Consider the following 16,606-nt stretch of genomic DNA (forward strand, 5'->3'; position numbering starts at 1 on the left):
TGTGACTTTGGGAAAGTCACTTGACTTCTCTGTGGCTCAATATAAAATAATGATTATAGCTCTGAGCTCCATGCATCCAACCTGATTAGCTTGTACTGATTCCAGTCCACAGTAAGTGCCTGGCACAAAGTAAGCACTTAACAAATGCCATAAAAAAGAAACAGAAAACAAACTGTTACCTCATCTGTAAAATGAGGACTAAAATCCTCATCCCTCCAATTGTCTAAATTCACAGTGTATGTGAACCCCATGTGGGACAGGGACTGATTATCCTGTATCTACCCCATAGTAAATACTTAAGTACCATTAAAATAAAACAAATGAAAACAAAAAAGCCTCAAGTCCTTCCACTGCATGTATTTCTGATGGTCTTGAAACAAAATACATAATGGAAGTATTCCAGTTTTCATTATTCTTAAGCTTGGTTTCTACTGAATTGAAATGAAACAGTGACTAGGGGTTACTATGATGACTAGATTGTAACCTTCAAAGTTTCATCTTGATTTGGGAAAAGACAAGAGCAAATGGCAAATAAATCTGACTCTCCTCCTGAAATCGTCCGTGCTACTTCTACTTTATATATAGATGTTTCCCTATCTTCCTTTATCCTTCTTAACGTGCTGCAGAAAAAAAAAAAACACACACAAAAAAGGACCCATAATGTATTGATTCCTCTGGAACTATGCCTAGTAATTTTACCTTTGAAAAACCGACAACTTCAAAATGAAAACATATTTCACTGGAGAAGTACACAGGTCTTCACAGCAGGTAAAATGTAATTTAAAGTGCATGGTTTGTAGGATAGCATTCTTCGTATGAGACAGTGAAAATGCCAAAGGTGTGCCGCACAGTTCTCTTTGAATCAGCTAGTGAAGTAAGCTAGCCTTTGACCTGTGATTTCTGAGCGCCTCATTGAGCACTAAGGATGATGAGCAACATCCTAAAATGAATGGGATGGCCACATACTGGGAAAATTACATAAAAGCTGCCTGGGATTTTATAGAAATAATGAATCATCCCTTGGCTTGTAGGATTTTGCCAAGTAAGTTTAGAAATGTGGTAGAGGGACCAGTTTCTTTAATGATTTGATCTGTTCTTTCGAATAGTGAAATAAACTTAAGGGTTGTCAAAAGCGTCTTCGAGAAGTAACAGAAAAAACAATAGGGAAAACCAGACTATTCACCATATTGTGTCAGTGGTTGAAGGGACAAAGAGGTTGAAAATGATTTTGGTGTCCTCCAGTTTCATCAGTTTAAATCCAAAGGTCAGCATGAGCCCAATTTACATGTGACATGTCAATCAATCAATCAATTAATCAGTGGTATTTATTGAACACTTACTGTGTTCAGCCACACTATACCTTTAGTCCCAGACAACTCTACCTTCAGGAACACAGCATATCAGCCTGATTTACAAGTATAATTTCCGACTTAACCATCATGCCCTCCCCAAATATTTTCCCTCCCCACCTTTACCTGTAAATATTCCATAGCATGCAACAGCATTCTCTCACAGAAAAATATCTTGTCTACATGATTATAAATAATAATAATTATAAATACTACTAATAACATCAATAATAATTATGATTATAATATGATGATATGTGTGGTATTTGTCAAGTGCTTACAATGTGTTAAGCATTAGGGGAGGTAATAATAATAATGATGATGGCATTTGTTAAGCGCTTACTATGTGCCAGGCACTGTACTAAGTTCCTGGGGTGGAGACAAGCAAACTGAGTTGGACACGGTCCTGTCCCCTGTGGGGCTCACAGTCTCAATCCCCATTTTACAGATGAGATAACTGAGGCCCAGAGAAGTGAAGTGACTCATCCAAGATCACAAAGCAGACAAGTGGCGGGGCCGGCAGATCAGGCACAGTTTCTGTCTCATGGGGCTCACGTCTAAGGGGGAGAGAGAACAAGTCTTAAAAATCTATTTTGCTATTGAGGAAACTGAGGCAGAGAGAAGTGAAGGGACTCGCCCAAGATCCCACAACTAAGTGGCAGAGCCCCGATGAGACATCTGATCACCTGATGCCCAGGCCTGTGCCCTTTCATTCAATCGTATTTATTGAGCACTTACTTGAGTACTTGCTGTGCCCATTCCCTCTCATCTTATGAAATCTCTCGCTCCATCCCTTCTCCCCTCCTTAACTTCCATCTTCAACCGCTCACTCTCCACTGGTTCCTTCCCCTCTGCCTTCAAACATGCCATGTCTCTTCCATCCTAAAAAAACCCTCTCTTGACCCCACCTCACCTTCTAGTTATCGTCCCATATCCCTCCTACCATTCCTTTCCAAACTCCTTGAACGAGTTGTCTACACGCGCTGCCTAAAATTCCTCAACAACAACTCTCTCCTTGACCCCCTCCAATCTGGCTTCCGTCCCCTTCATTCCACGGAAACTGCCCTCTCAAAGGTCACCAATGACCTCCTGCTTGCCAAATCCAACGGCTCATATTCTGTCCTAATCCTCCTCGACCTCTCAGCTGCCTTTGACACTGTGGACCACCCCCTTCTCCTCAACATGCTATCTGACCTTGGCTTCACAGACTCCGTCCTCTCCTGGTTCTCCTCTTATCTCTCCGGTCGTTCTTTCTCAGTCTCTTTTGCAGGCTCCTCCTCCCCCTCCCATCCTCTTACTGTGGGGGTTCCCCAAGGTTCAGTGCTTGGTCCCCTTCTGTTCTCGATCTACACTCACTCCCTTGGTGACCTCATTCGCTCCCACGGCTTCAACTATCATCTCTACGCTGATGACACCCAGATCTACATCTCTGCCCCTGCTCTCTCCCCCTCCCTCCAGGCTCGCATCTCCTCCTGCCTTCAGGACATCTCCATCTGGATGTCCGCCCGCCACCTAAAGCTCAACATGTCGAAGACTGAGCTCCTTGTCTTCCCTCCCAAACCTTGTCCTCTCCCTGACTTTCCCATCTCTGTTGACGGCACTACCATCCTTCCCGTCTCACAAGCCCGCAACCTTGGTGTCATCCTCAACTCCGCTCTCTCATTCACCCCTCACATCCAAGCCGTCACCAAAACCTGCCGGTTTCAGCTCCGCAACATTGCCAAGATCCGCCCTTTCCTCTCCATCCAAACCGCTACCCTGCTAATTCAAGCTCTCATCCTATCCCGTCTGGACTACTGCACCAGCCTTCTCTCTGATCTCCCATCCTCGTGTCTCTCTCCACTTCAATCCATACTTCATGCTGCTGCCCGGATTATTTTTGTCCAGAAATGCTCTGGGCATATTACTCCCCTCCTCAAAAATCTCCAGTGGCTACCTATCAATCTGCGCATCAGGCAGAAACTCCTCACCCTGGGCTTCAAGGCTGTCCATCACCTCGCCCCCTCCTACCTCACCTCCCTTCTCTCCTTCTACTGCCCAGCCCGCAACCTCCACTCCTCCACCGCTAATCTCCTCACTGTACCTCGTTCTCGCCTGTCCCGCCATCGACCCCCGGCCCACGTCATCCCCCGGGCCTGGAATGCCCTCCCTCTGCCCCTCCGCCAAGCTAGCTCTCTTCCTCCCTTCAAGGCCCTGCTGAGAGCCCACCTCCTCCAGGAGGCCTTCCCAGACTGAGCCCCTTCCTTCCTGTCCCCCTCTCCATCCCCCCATCTTACCTCCTTCCCTTCCCCACATCACCTGTATATATGTATATATGGTTGTACATATTTATTACTCTATTTATTTTACTTGTACATTTCTATCCTATTTATTTTATTTTGTTGGTATGTTTGGTTTTGTTCTCTGTCTCCCCCTTTTAGACTGTGAGCCCACTGTTGGGTAGGGACTGTCTCTATGTGTTGCCAATTTGTACTTCCCAAGCGCTTAGTACAGTGCTCTGCACATAGTATGCGCTCAATAAATACGATTGATTGATTGATTGTGTGCAGAGCACTGTACTAAGCGCTTCCACCTGGGCATGCGATTGTGAACTCTTCGATGGTAGGGACAGTGCCTGCCAATTCTATTGTACTGAACTTTCCCATGTGCTTTAGTTGCTCAATTGTAACTGCTCAATAAATACCATTGATTAATTGATCAATTCTCTAACTTGGTCCATAATCCAATTAACTGTTTCCTAGTCCTACCATTCCTTAGCATTAGCCTATTCGTGAGGTAGCTATCATATGTTCAATTAAGACACCAAAATGCCCCCACAGAATAATAATGATGGAATTTATTAAGTGCTTACTGTTATCGACAAGTAGGGTGCAAAATAGGTTAATCGGTGTAAATCGGCCGCAGGGTTCTTGAACCCAGGATGGTGATGCAGATAGGAAAAATGACTCGGAGACATGCGTTCAGATAGAGCAGTAAAGAAGGAAAGTGGCTACTTGCCTGTTCACCTCCCGGGAGAGGTACGAGTGACAAGCAGCCCCGATCCCAATATCACTGTGTCTTTTATTGAGTTACAGCAACATGGGAATGGGGCATTTGGGAATTTCAGGAATTGGGACCGGCAGGATGTTACAGATTATCTTTGTTCTCCGTTCCCAGGCCTTGCATAGGCAGGTAATAGGGATGTAAATTCTCTTCGGATGGGTGTTACTTGTTGATGGCCTTGAAGGTATCTTTTACAGACTTGTTCTCTCAGCCTGCAGAAATGGAGGGTTACTGTCAGCAAGCATATACAAAATGGAGTCAGGCATGTCAAGTCCGCTGTGTACAATACTTACTAGGTGCAAAGCACTGTTCTAAGCACTGGGGAGGTTACAAGGTGATCAGGTTGTCCCACGGGGGGCTCACAGTCTTAATCCCCATTTTACAGATGAGTTAACTGAGGCACAGAGAAGAGAAGTGGTTTGCCCAAAGTCACACAGCTGACAATTGGCAGAGCTGGGATTTGAACCCATGACCCATGACCTCTTACTCCAAAGCCCGTGCTCTTTCCACTGAGCCACGCTGCATCACAGCTCACAGAAAATAATCTTATGGTCTGTCCTCTAAATAATTTTTTCTCAGATCTCTTCATGTTTAAGATACAGATATCTTCAAAAGGAATGGACATGGAGAGAGGAAATCAATTTTGTCCTAAATGGCCAGGTTCTGCAGCCTACCTTTTAGCTTAAGTGAAATCTACATTTTAGGAACGTGCCTTTCATTTGAAATTCTTCACTGTTGCTTCCAGATATGTCTTTCCTTAGCAATAGCCACAGGGTTCTTTAAATCCCAATGGAATTTAAAAGCAAATCAATTTTTCACAGAGATAATCTAAATAATTTGGCTTCAGCAAACATTCTGCCTATAATATCACATTCTGGGCAGAGCGGAGGCAAGATTGTTGTGAAAATTTGAGCCTGATAACTTCATACAGACTTGACAAGTATTCCAAGAGTCCTGCTGTTGTTAAATGAATTAAAAGGAACAGGTTTTAGGGAAAAATATGTTGCAAACAGCAAAACGTTGAACCTTGGTAGTGCTTACCCGCCGTTATTGTTGAGGTCTTTGCCAGTTTCTGGAAGACTTATAATCTTCTTCATGAATGCATTCGAGCTACAGTAATTTAGTAGTGCTGTGCACCTGGAACTTTTAATTATCTGTTTAATCAGGCTGTGAATAAACTAAAGTAGGTTAGTATAAAAAATCCTGTGTGGAGCAAGCTTTGGACTATACCTGATGCATAGCCAGGGCCTGGTGAGTTCACAGGAATAAGGCAGGCCGACCTGCTAGCTGAAATGATGTGATATTATCCCTGGCAATACAACCCGGCATTATTTTGAACAGACAAGCCTTCTAAACTCAGTGTTTGACATTAATTCAAAATGTCAAACTGGAGACATTTTCTCTCTTAATGTGTCCACATTAAAGAACACTTTTCTTCTTTCCTATTCTGCTGGTTCCAAATTCAATTTCTTGGAAAAATTAAAGGGGAATCAACATAGGTTTCAGCAGTACAACTTTGGTACTTGCTGTGCAATAAAATGTACTGCCTCCTCCTATAGCCTCATCTTCCAAGAGCTGGGAGAAATCCCTTATTTCTCAGTATCTGTCAACTTTTTGAGGACTAGGTCCTTTGTAGAGAATTAAGATATGATGCAGATGTCCTTCACATGTAGTAATGGTAATGATAGAATAGTAATGATAATGATAATATTTTTTTAAGAGTTTACTATTTGCCAAGCATGGTACTATTCAGGTTGGACACAGGACCTGTTTCACATGAGGTTCAGTCTAAGTACAGGGAGTAGAATTTAATTCCTATTTTAACAGATAAGGAAACCTAGGCACAGAGAAATAAAGTGACTTGCCCAAGGTCACACAGCAGACCAGTGAAAGAGCTGGGATAAGAACCCAGGTTTTCCGACTTCCTGTCTGTACTCTTTCCACTAAGCCTCTCTCCTTCCCCTTTATGGCTATTCTCATTGTTCATTATTTCAGACCTCCAGGGACAGCTCTTTACATTGAATGGGGAATGTGAATGAATTTCCATTTTTATTACTTCAGCAAACAGGTTCCTGTTAGAATCATTGTACTCCATCTATTGTCAGGAAAAAAAATGACAAAGTATTTTGGAGTAGAGAAGAGGGAGGAAGGTAAATTCAAGTTCAAATCACACAAATATGCAGAGGAAAGCCTTCGGTACTTGTTACCACAAAGAAACATAAAGAGAGTTTCCCTTTCAAGGTTCTACATTAATTCCCAATTGAAACAATAACAAGCTATTTCAATACCGTGAAGGCAGGAGTTACATTTACTTTAGTAGATTCTTGATCTAGGCACCAACGCTTGGAAATTTATGAATAGAACTCAAGAAACAAACTTTTATAGCAACTGCTTTCATTAAGTGCCTTAGGCTAAATTCTCTTGCCACCTATTCCTTTTTAGTTCAAGGAGTTACCACTAACTGCAAAGAAGGAAGACACTCAGAGGGAAAATTCAAACACTAAGTGGAGCTAGTGAAATTTGATTTTCCCAATTTTTTTAGGATTTGTAATTGTTTCCAAGTATAAGAATGCTGCTTTGTGTAATCCCATAGAGCTAAGGCAGATTTGAAATTGCCACTTGGATGATTGCATCACCCAAACACTACCTGTTCTTCTTGCCAACCCATTGATTTGTATTATGGTATACTGCAATACTTTTCCAAGTTCTGTTAAAACCTCCATTTTAATAGATATTATGATTTTTTGCCATTCTCAAATACTGTTGCCTTCATCCAATGACTGGTCATTGTAAATGGCCCACAGTTGAAAGTTGGGTTTAGTATATTTTTCACACCAGTCAAGAACTTTTCCTCTTTCTGCAAATATATGTGTTCAGAAGGAAGGAGAGATAAGGAGGAAAAAGGGAAAGCAGCGTCGGATCCTGCAAAAAATCAAGTCTAATGCACTTAGGGATATATCCGTAATATATTAATATTAATGTCTGTCCCCCCTCTAGAATGTAAGCTCATTATGGGCAAGGAATGTGTTCATTATATTGTGTGGTACACTCCTAAGCTGAGTCACTGCTCTGCATACAGTAAGCACTCAATAAATATGACTGATTGATTGATGACACAACAGGGGCAGCTTTTTTCTCTGAAATTTCGAGTCCCAAGTGAGGCAAGGAATATGCCCATAGTGATTGTCCTGTATGTATCCCAGCTCCTATCACAGTGCTTGGAACAGAACGAGGACTTAGCAAATGTTATTATTATTATTATTATTCACAAAGTGTGGCCAGGATTGTGGGTTCTACACTGGGCTCTTCATCCACATACTCTCACTTATTAAAAAGTGAATTTCTCCTTCTACATATTTGTCCTCTGAAAATATGAATGACAACTACATATATTTACATACTGATGTATATATGTAAATATATATATTGTATATAGAGGAAATGTTACAAGTTGTTATAGGAGACAGAAATAATCTGAAAGTTTCATCCAGATTTATACTTTCTTATAATAAATAATCCCTATTATAATAATAACTTAATCTTTTTAGACTGCAAGGAACTTGTGAACCCCAAATTGATCACTTCTTTGTTTTGCATTTTGCAAGAGTTCAGAAAGGTGTATTGCATCCAGTGGGTGCTGAATAAATACTATTACAGCTACTAGTTTAGATTCTGTTTCTTTATGCGAGGTCCACTGCCTCAAATACCAAAAGCCTTCTAGGGGATGAAATCAGGCTGGGGTTCAGGAGTCAGGAATCAAACTTCACCTGAGCTGTGGATCAGGGGACGGGGTGTCAGTCACTCAGTGGTATTTATTGAGTACTTATCATGTGCAGAGCACTATACTAAGGACTTAATAAGTACTGGACTAAGCCCAGGGAGAATACAAGATAATCAAGTCTGACACAGACGATGTCCCACATGGAATCTCAGAAAAAGAGAGACCAGGTATCAAATCCCGACTTTACAGATAAGGAAACAGAGGCTCAGAGAAGTTGAGTGACCGGCCCTAGGTCACACAGCAGGTAAGTGGCAGAAATGGGGTCAGACCCCAGCAGCAGAGAAGAAGCGTGGTTCAGTGGAAAGAGCACGGGCTTTGGAGTCAGAGGTCACGGGTTCAAATCCTGACTCCGCCAATTGTCAGCTGTGTGACCTTGGGCGAGTCACTTAACTTCTCTGTGCCTCAGGTCCCTCATCTGTAAAATGGGGGTTAAGACTGTGAGTCCCCCCATGGGACAACCTGATCACCTTGTAACCTCCCCAGTGCTTAGAATAGTGCTTTGCACATAGTAAGCGCTTAATAAATGCCATTATTATTATTATTATTATTAGGTCCTCTAAGCCTCAGGCTCATGCTCTTTCCAGTAGGCCACAATGTTCTTAAAAGTGTAGATCATTGAGGAGAGAGCAGATATATTTTTCCTCTATTTCTTTCTTTGCTTTCCAAGAAAGAAACTCCATTGTCATTTTTAAATAAAGTGTTTCAATTTGGAATTCATTGAACAACAATATGAGTTTCTATTGTTTTTCCATATTTAACAAAATCTATTAAATTTCCACCCTCTCTCCTTTGCAGTCTTACATTTCCTTCTGTTTGCAGAACATCTCTACTTGGATATACTTCTATTTATTTTATTTTGTTTCTATTTATTTTATTTTGTTTCTATTTATTTTATTTTGTTAGTATGTTTGGTTTTGTTCTCTGTCTCCCCCTTTTAGACTGTGAGCCCACTGTTGGGTAGGGACTGTCTCTATATGTTGCCAATTTGTACTTCCCAAGCGCTTAGTACAGTGCTCTGCACACAGCAAGGGCTCAATAAATATGATTGATGATGATAATGATGATATACTTCACACTCCAAACTCTACATGTCCAAACCAGAACACTTCCTCTTCCACCAAAACCCTGCCCCATCCTGTTTTTCCCATCACTCTAGACAACACCGCTATACTTGATGTCCAAACCTGTAAACTTGACTTTATCTTCAATTTTTCTTTCTCATTCAGTCTGATGCCCATTCCTAGTAATTTTACTTTCATAATCATTCACCGATCGATCAATCGATCATAGCCATTGAGTTCTTGTTATGTGCAGAACAGTATACTAAGCACTTGGGCAAGTACAATATATCAGAGTTGGTAGATATGTTCCCTGACCACAATGAGTTTACAGATTGAGGGAGAGACAGATACTAACATAAATAAATCACTGATAAGCACATTAGAGTGCATACGAGGGCGGAGGGACAGGTGACTAGAGGCTATTGGATTTAAAAATCCAAGTTCAAGGGTGATGCAGAAGGGAGTGGTAAAGAAGAAATAAGGGCTTAGTCAGGGAAGACGTTTTGGAGGAGCTATGCTTTTATTAAGGCTCTGAAGGTGAGGAGATTGAGTATCTGTTATAAGTGAAGTGGGAGGGAATTCCAGGTCAGAGGCAAGATGTTGGCAAGGGATCAGTAGAAAAAAAGATGAGATCAAGGTACAGTGAGTAGGTTGGAGTTAGAGGAATGAAGTGTTCAGGCTGGCTTGTAGTTAGGAGAACAATGAGGTAAAGTAGGAAGAAGCTAGGTGGTTGAGTGCTTTGAAGTCCGTGATAAGGAGTTTCTTTTTGATGCAGAGGTGGATGGGAAATATTTTTTAGGTTTTTGAGGAGTGGGGAAACATGGACTGAATGTTATTGTAGAAAAATGATCTGGGCAGCAGAGTGAAGTGTGGACTGAAGTGGGACGAGACAGGAGGCAGGGAGGTCAACGAGGAGGCTGATGCAGTAATCAAGGCAGGACAGGATAAGTGCTTTGATTAATATGGTAGCAGTTTGGATGGAGAGGAGTAGGCATAATTTAACAATGCACTGGAGATTGAACCAACAGAATTTGGTGATGGTGGGGTGAATGAGAAAGATAAGTTGAGGATAACACTGAGGTTATGGGCTTTTGAGTCAGGGAGGACGATGGTGCTGTTTGCTGTCTGTCAGTGTTACCTCATCTGTAAATTGGGGATTAAGATTGTGAGCTCCATGAGAGCCCCATTGTGAACCCCCCCTCTTCTGGAGATGTTATTCAACCTTGGCTTCACTGACTCTGCCCTCTTCTGAGAAGCAGTGTGGCTCAGTGGAAAGAGCCCGGGCTTTGGAGTCAAGGGTCAGGGGTTCAAATCCCGGATCGGCCACTTGTCGGCTGTGTGACTTTGGGCAAGTCACTTAACTTCTCTGGGCCTCAGTTCCCTCATCTGTAAAATGGGGATTAAGACTGTGAGCCCTCCGTGGGACAACCTGATCTCTTTGTAACCTCCCCAGAGCTTAGAACAGTGCTTTGCACATAGTAAGCGCTTAATAAATGCCATTATTATTATTATTATTATTATCATCTCTCTGGCCTTTCATTCTCAGTCTCCTTAGCAGGCTCCTCCTCTGCCTCCCGCCTCAAAACTGTGGGGGTCCCTCAAGGTTCAATGCTGGGTCCTCTTCTATTCTCCTAAACCCGCTCCCTTGGAGACCTCATTCATTCCCACCTCTATGCAGATGATAACCAGTTCTATATCTCCAACCCTGATCTCCCTCCCTCTTGGCAGTCTTGCATTTCCGCTTGCCTTCAAGACATCTCTATTTGGATGTTCTCCCATCACCTCAAGCTTAACACGTCAAAAACAGAGCTCCTTATTGTACCACCCAAACCCTGTCCTCCCCTGACTTTCCTATCACTATGGCAACACCACCATCCTTCCTGTCTCACAGGCCCATAATCTTGGCATTATCCTTGAACATCACTAAATCCTGTCAGTCCCACCTTCACAACATCACTAAAATCTGCCCTTTCCTCATCATCCAAACTGCTACCATGTTAATACAATCACGCATCTTATCCCGCCTGAATTACTGCATCAGTATCCTTGTTGACCTCTCAGACTCCTCTCTCTCTCCACCCCAGTCCAAATTTCACTCTGCTGCCTGGGTCATTGTCCTGTAGAAATGTTCAGTACATTTTACCCCACTCCTCAAAAAACCCCAGTGGTTGCCCATCCACCTCTGCATCAAAAAAAAGCACCTCATCATTGGCTTTAAAGCAGTCCACCACTTTTTCCCCTCCTACCTCACTTTGCTTCACTCCTTCTACAACCCAGCCCAGATACTTCCCTCCTCTGATGCTAACCTTCTCATCACACTTCTATCATGCCTTTCTCGCTGCCGACCCATAGCCCATGACCTTTCCTCCAACCTGGAATGCCAACCCTCATTCAAAGCCTTAATGAAGACACATCGCCTCCAGGAGGCCTTCCGTGACTAAGTCCCACTTTTCCTCATCTCCCACTCCCTTCTGCGTCACCATGACGTGCTCTCTTTGCTCTTCCCCCCTCCCATCCCCACAGCACTTATGTGCATATCTGTAATTTTATTCATTTGTATCCTGGCTCCACCAGTTGTCAGCTGTGTGACTTTGGGCAAGTCACTTCACTTCTCTATGCCTCAGTTACCTGATCTGCAAAATGGGGATTAAGACTGTGAGCCCCCCAAGGGACAACCTGATCACCTTGTAACCTCCCCAGGGCTTAGAACAGTGCTTTGCACATAGTAAGTGCTTAATAAATGCCATTATTATTACTATTATTATTGTCTGTCTCCCTCCATCTAGACTGTAAGGTCATTGTGGACAGGGGATGTGACTGTTTATTGTTGTATTGTACCATCCCAAGCACTTAATACAGTGCTCTACACACAGTAAGTGTTCTATAAATAACATTGAATGTATGAATGAATATAGAAATGGACTGTGTCCACGCTGAATAGCTCGTATCTACTCCAGTGCTAACTACAGTGTCTGACACATAGTAAGCACTTAATAAATATCATATAAAGGATTTGGGTGGGAATACGGGGAGTTCTGTTTTTAACATCTTATATATGTGGTGTTGGCAGAACATCCAAGTAGAGATGCCTTGAAGGCAGGAGGAAATGTGAAATTGCAGGGAAGGAGAGAGGTCAGTGCTGGTGATGTAGATTTGGAAATCATCCACATAGAGGTGGTAGTTGAAACCATGCGAGTGAATGAGTTCTCCAAGGGAGCGGGTGTAAATGGAGAATTGAAGGGGATCCAGAACTGAGCCTTGAGGACTTCCACAGTTAGGAGGTGGGAAGCAGAAGAGGATCCCTCAACAGAGACAGAGAATGAGTGATTAAAGATGTAGCAGGAGAACCAAGAGATGACAGTGTTAGTGATGCCAAGGTTGTTAAATGTATACCGGAGACTAGGGTGTCAAAGTCAGCTGAGCATTTCATCTCCAAAGGGGAAGGGATTACATTTCATGCTTCTCCTGAATGACCACTGGCTATCTAGAGGCCAGAGCCAAAAAAAGGTTCTTAATCAATATCGTTGTTGATGATAACAATAACTAAACCTCTCCTTTCTTGTCGTCAAGCAATCAGTTGATCAGTGTCTATTGAGCTATAAATGTGAGGAGCACTGCCTAAAGTGCTTGTAAAAGTATGATACAACAGCATTGGTAGACATATGCCCCTTACACAATGAGTTTACAGTTTAGAAGGGGAGACAAACATAGAAATAAATATATGAAGACGTGAAGAAAGAAGGAAAGATGGAAAGAAAGGAAGGGAAAGAAGGGAGGAAGGGGTGAAAGAAAGAAGGCTTGTAGGGATGCATTTTTGGGATATGTATATAAATGCTGTGGGTCTGAGATTGGGGTTAATATCAAGTGCATAGAGGGTATAGATCTAAGTGAATAAATGATGCAGAATAGAGAAGGGGTCGGGGGGTGGGGAGAGGGCTTAATCAGAGAAGACCTCTTGGTTGAGATGTGATTTCAATGTGATTAGTTCTCCCCCCCCAACCCCCCTGCCTTACCTCCTTCCCCTCCCCACAGCACCTGTATATATGTATATATGTTTGTACATATTTATTACTCTATTTACTTTATTTGTACATATTTATTCTATTTATTTTATTTTGTTAATATGTTTTGTTTTGTTCTCTTGTCTCCCCCTTCTAGACTGTGAGCCCGCTGTTGGCTCTATATGTTGCCAACTTGTACTTCCCAAGAGCTTATTACAGTGCTCTGCACACAGTAAGTGCTCAATAAATACGATTGAATGAATGAATGAATGAATGAATGAATAAGCCTTTGAAGACAGAAAGAATGGTGGTCTGTCATAAATGGAGAGGGTGGAAGTTCCAGGCCAGAGGGAGAACTTGGACAATGACATGGAGGTGAACAGATGAGATCAAGCTCTTTGGAGAGTACAACACAACCAAGTTAGCAGACACGTGCCCCTCCCATAACGATGAAGTGTGTTCCTCTTTTAACTTGTTGGCCAGAGTTTGGCTTCTCTTTCTAAAGTCTGCCTAGGAGAAAACAGCATGACTTAGTGGTTAGAGCATGGGCCTGGGGGTCAGAAGGACCTGGGTTCTAATCCTGCTATGCCACTTGTCTGCTGTTACCTTGGGCAAATGACTTAACTTCTCTGTACCTAGTTACAGCATCTGTAAAATGGGGATTAAGACTGTGAACCTTATTTGAAACAGGGACTGTGTCCAACCCAATTATCTTGTATCTACCCCAGCGCTTAATACAGTGCCTGGCACAGAGTAAATGCTTCAAAAATACCACAATCATGAATTATTATTAGGACTCAGTTTGCATTGTCCTGGACCCCTGAATTCTGTAGAGGAGAAGCAGCGTGGCTCAGTGGAAAGAGCCCTGGTTTGGGAGTCAGAGATCATGGGTTCAAATCCCAGCTCCACCACTTGTCAGCTGTATGACTTTGGGCAAGTCACTTAACTTCTCTGTGCCTCAGTTACCTCATCTGTAACATTGAAATTAAGACTTTGAGCCACCCGTGCTTACTTTGCTGTTAAGTAAGCGCTTAACAAATGTCATCATTATTATTATAGGATGTGTGGCTCTACATCTTTTAGTGAGAAGCAGGAAGCCCTTATGGGCCTGGACTTGGCAGGGAGTAGCTTAACTGTAGAATATTCCATGGCCCTGAGGACACAATGCCCACCCCCCCCCCCGCCCCCCTAAAAGGCCAAAAGCAGGAGTTCCCACAGATCAACTGACCCCTTGTCCCTAAACTTCTACAAGGTCAAGCTGATTGAGTGTTGTAAAGCCAATGTTAAGGAGTTTTGGTTTCATACAGACTTGGAAGGACAACCACTAGAAGTTCTTGGGGAGTGGGAAGACGTGGACTGAATGTTTTTTTTTTTTTGTTTTCAGAAAATTGATTGGGGCAGCAGAGTGTACTATGGACCAGAAGGAGGAGAGATAGAGAAGCAGTGTGGCTCAGTGGAAAGAGCACGGGCTTTGGAGTCAGAGGTCATGTGTTCAAATTCCGGCTCTGCCAATTGTCAGCTGTGTGACTTTGGGCAAGTCACTTCACTTCTCTGGGCCTTAGTTACCTCACCTGTAACATGGAAATTAAGACTTTGAGCCACCTGTGGGACCACCTGATCACCTTGTAATAATAATAATAATGATGGTATTTGTTAAGCACTTACTATGTGCAAAGCACTGTCCTAAGTGTTGGGGAGGATACAAGGTAATCAGGTTGTCCCACAGGGGGCTTACAGTCTTAATCCCCATTTTACAGATGAGGTAACTGAGGCGCAGAGAAGTTAAGTGACTTGCCCAAAGTCACACAGCTGACAAGTGGTGGAGCCAGGATTCGAACCCATGACCTCTGACTCCAAAAACCGGGCTCTTTCCACTGAGCCACACAGCTTCTCTTGTAACCTCCCTAGCACTTAGAACAGTGTTTTGCACATAGCAAGTGCTTAATAATTGTCATCATTATTATTATCATTATGTTCTGACAATAAAGTTCACCCATGGGTGCATGTGTAACTGAGAATACCAATGCAGGAACCACGGTCCCTGTCACACTGTGTGTAAAGAGTTATCCCTTGGTGTGCGGTTTGCAGCACTTGGTGGTCTTCCCTTTCCTTCTTCCTGGCCTCATGTTTTTGGTGATGTTTCTGCTATTTTGTAGCAGTACATGGTGGTGACTATCCGTCCCAGTTGGCATCTAGTTGTCAGGTGGGATAGATCCTTGTCTGAAACTTTTTTGAATTGGGTACATTCAATGTTTTCTCTGTCTTTGGTTCAGGTTCCTCAGTTTCAGCTCACTATTAAGCATCTGTTTGACACAATCTCTGTTCCGCTGAGCAGAGTATTTCCGAAACTGGCTGTACTTGGCAGGAGAAAGTAAATAAAAATACTGATGTCATTGTTACCCACATTAACTTAAATTTTAAGATACCTTCATGGGTGAGATGAGCCCACAGCAAGCTGCTTTACCAGTGACTGTTTGTGATACCACAAATAACAAGGAAGAGACTTTGCAAAGGCAGTGATGGGCTTTACCTGGGACAGGTGATTGCTGGGCTGTGGGGGGAGAGCATGGAGGGAGGTGTGGCCTTCTCTCCCTGTTCTACCTGGTAACGGGCCTGGACCAATCAATAACTTAGCAGCTACATGGAGCCACAGCTGCAATGCCTAAGGCAGATAAAAAGGCCACCCAGGAGGTAGTACAGAGGGGGTAGAAACATGAAGGAGGTATATTGAGAGCAGTAGAAGGAAGAAGCATTGGCAGAATGAGCTCATTTAACTGCAGACTGGTATTGGACCTTTGGTGGAGTGAGAGTGTGGGTATATGTCACTCCCTTGCATGTTGGTAAAACCAGTGAAATGTTTTTCACAGTAACCTTGGTGATTGGAGGTGTGGTTTGACTTTACTATGTGTCACCCTGGCTTGCCCTGATCCAGGAAGATCCTGGTTGTTATGAATAGGTGGGGGGTTTGTGCAAATGGGGGAATCTATTCATTCTGGTATGTAGTGACTTCCAATGCATGTGATTTTACTATGCCTCTGAACTACAATGCTGATAGGGAATTAAAGAGTTCTAATTGGACAAAGCATCTATCCTGATGGATGAAGTTGCAATGTCAATAGAAATGTTTGTGTTTTTTTAATGGTATTTATTAAGTGCTTACTATGTACAAAGCATTGTTCTAAGCACTGGGGAGGTTACAAGGTGATCAGGTTGTCCCATGGGGGGCTCACAGTCTTAATCCCCATTTTACAGATGAGGTAAGTGAGGCCCAGAGAAGTTAAGTGACTTGTCCAAAGTCACACAGCTGACAAGTGGTGGAGCTGGGATTTGAACCCATGATCTCTGACTCCAAAACTCAGGCTCTTTTCCACT

Source organism: Tachyglossus aculeatus, chromosome 5 (genome assembly GCF_015852505.1).
Source record: "Tachyglossus aculeatus isolate mTacAcu1 chromosome 5, mTacAcu1.pri, whole genome shotgun sequence".
Taxonomy (NCBI): Eukaryota; Metazoa; Chordata; class Mammalia; order Monotremata; family Tachyglossidae; genus Tachyglossus; species Tachyglossus aculeatus.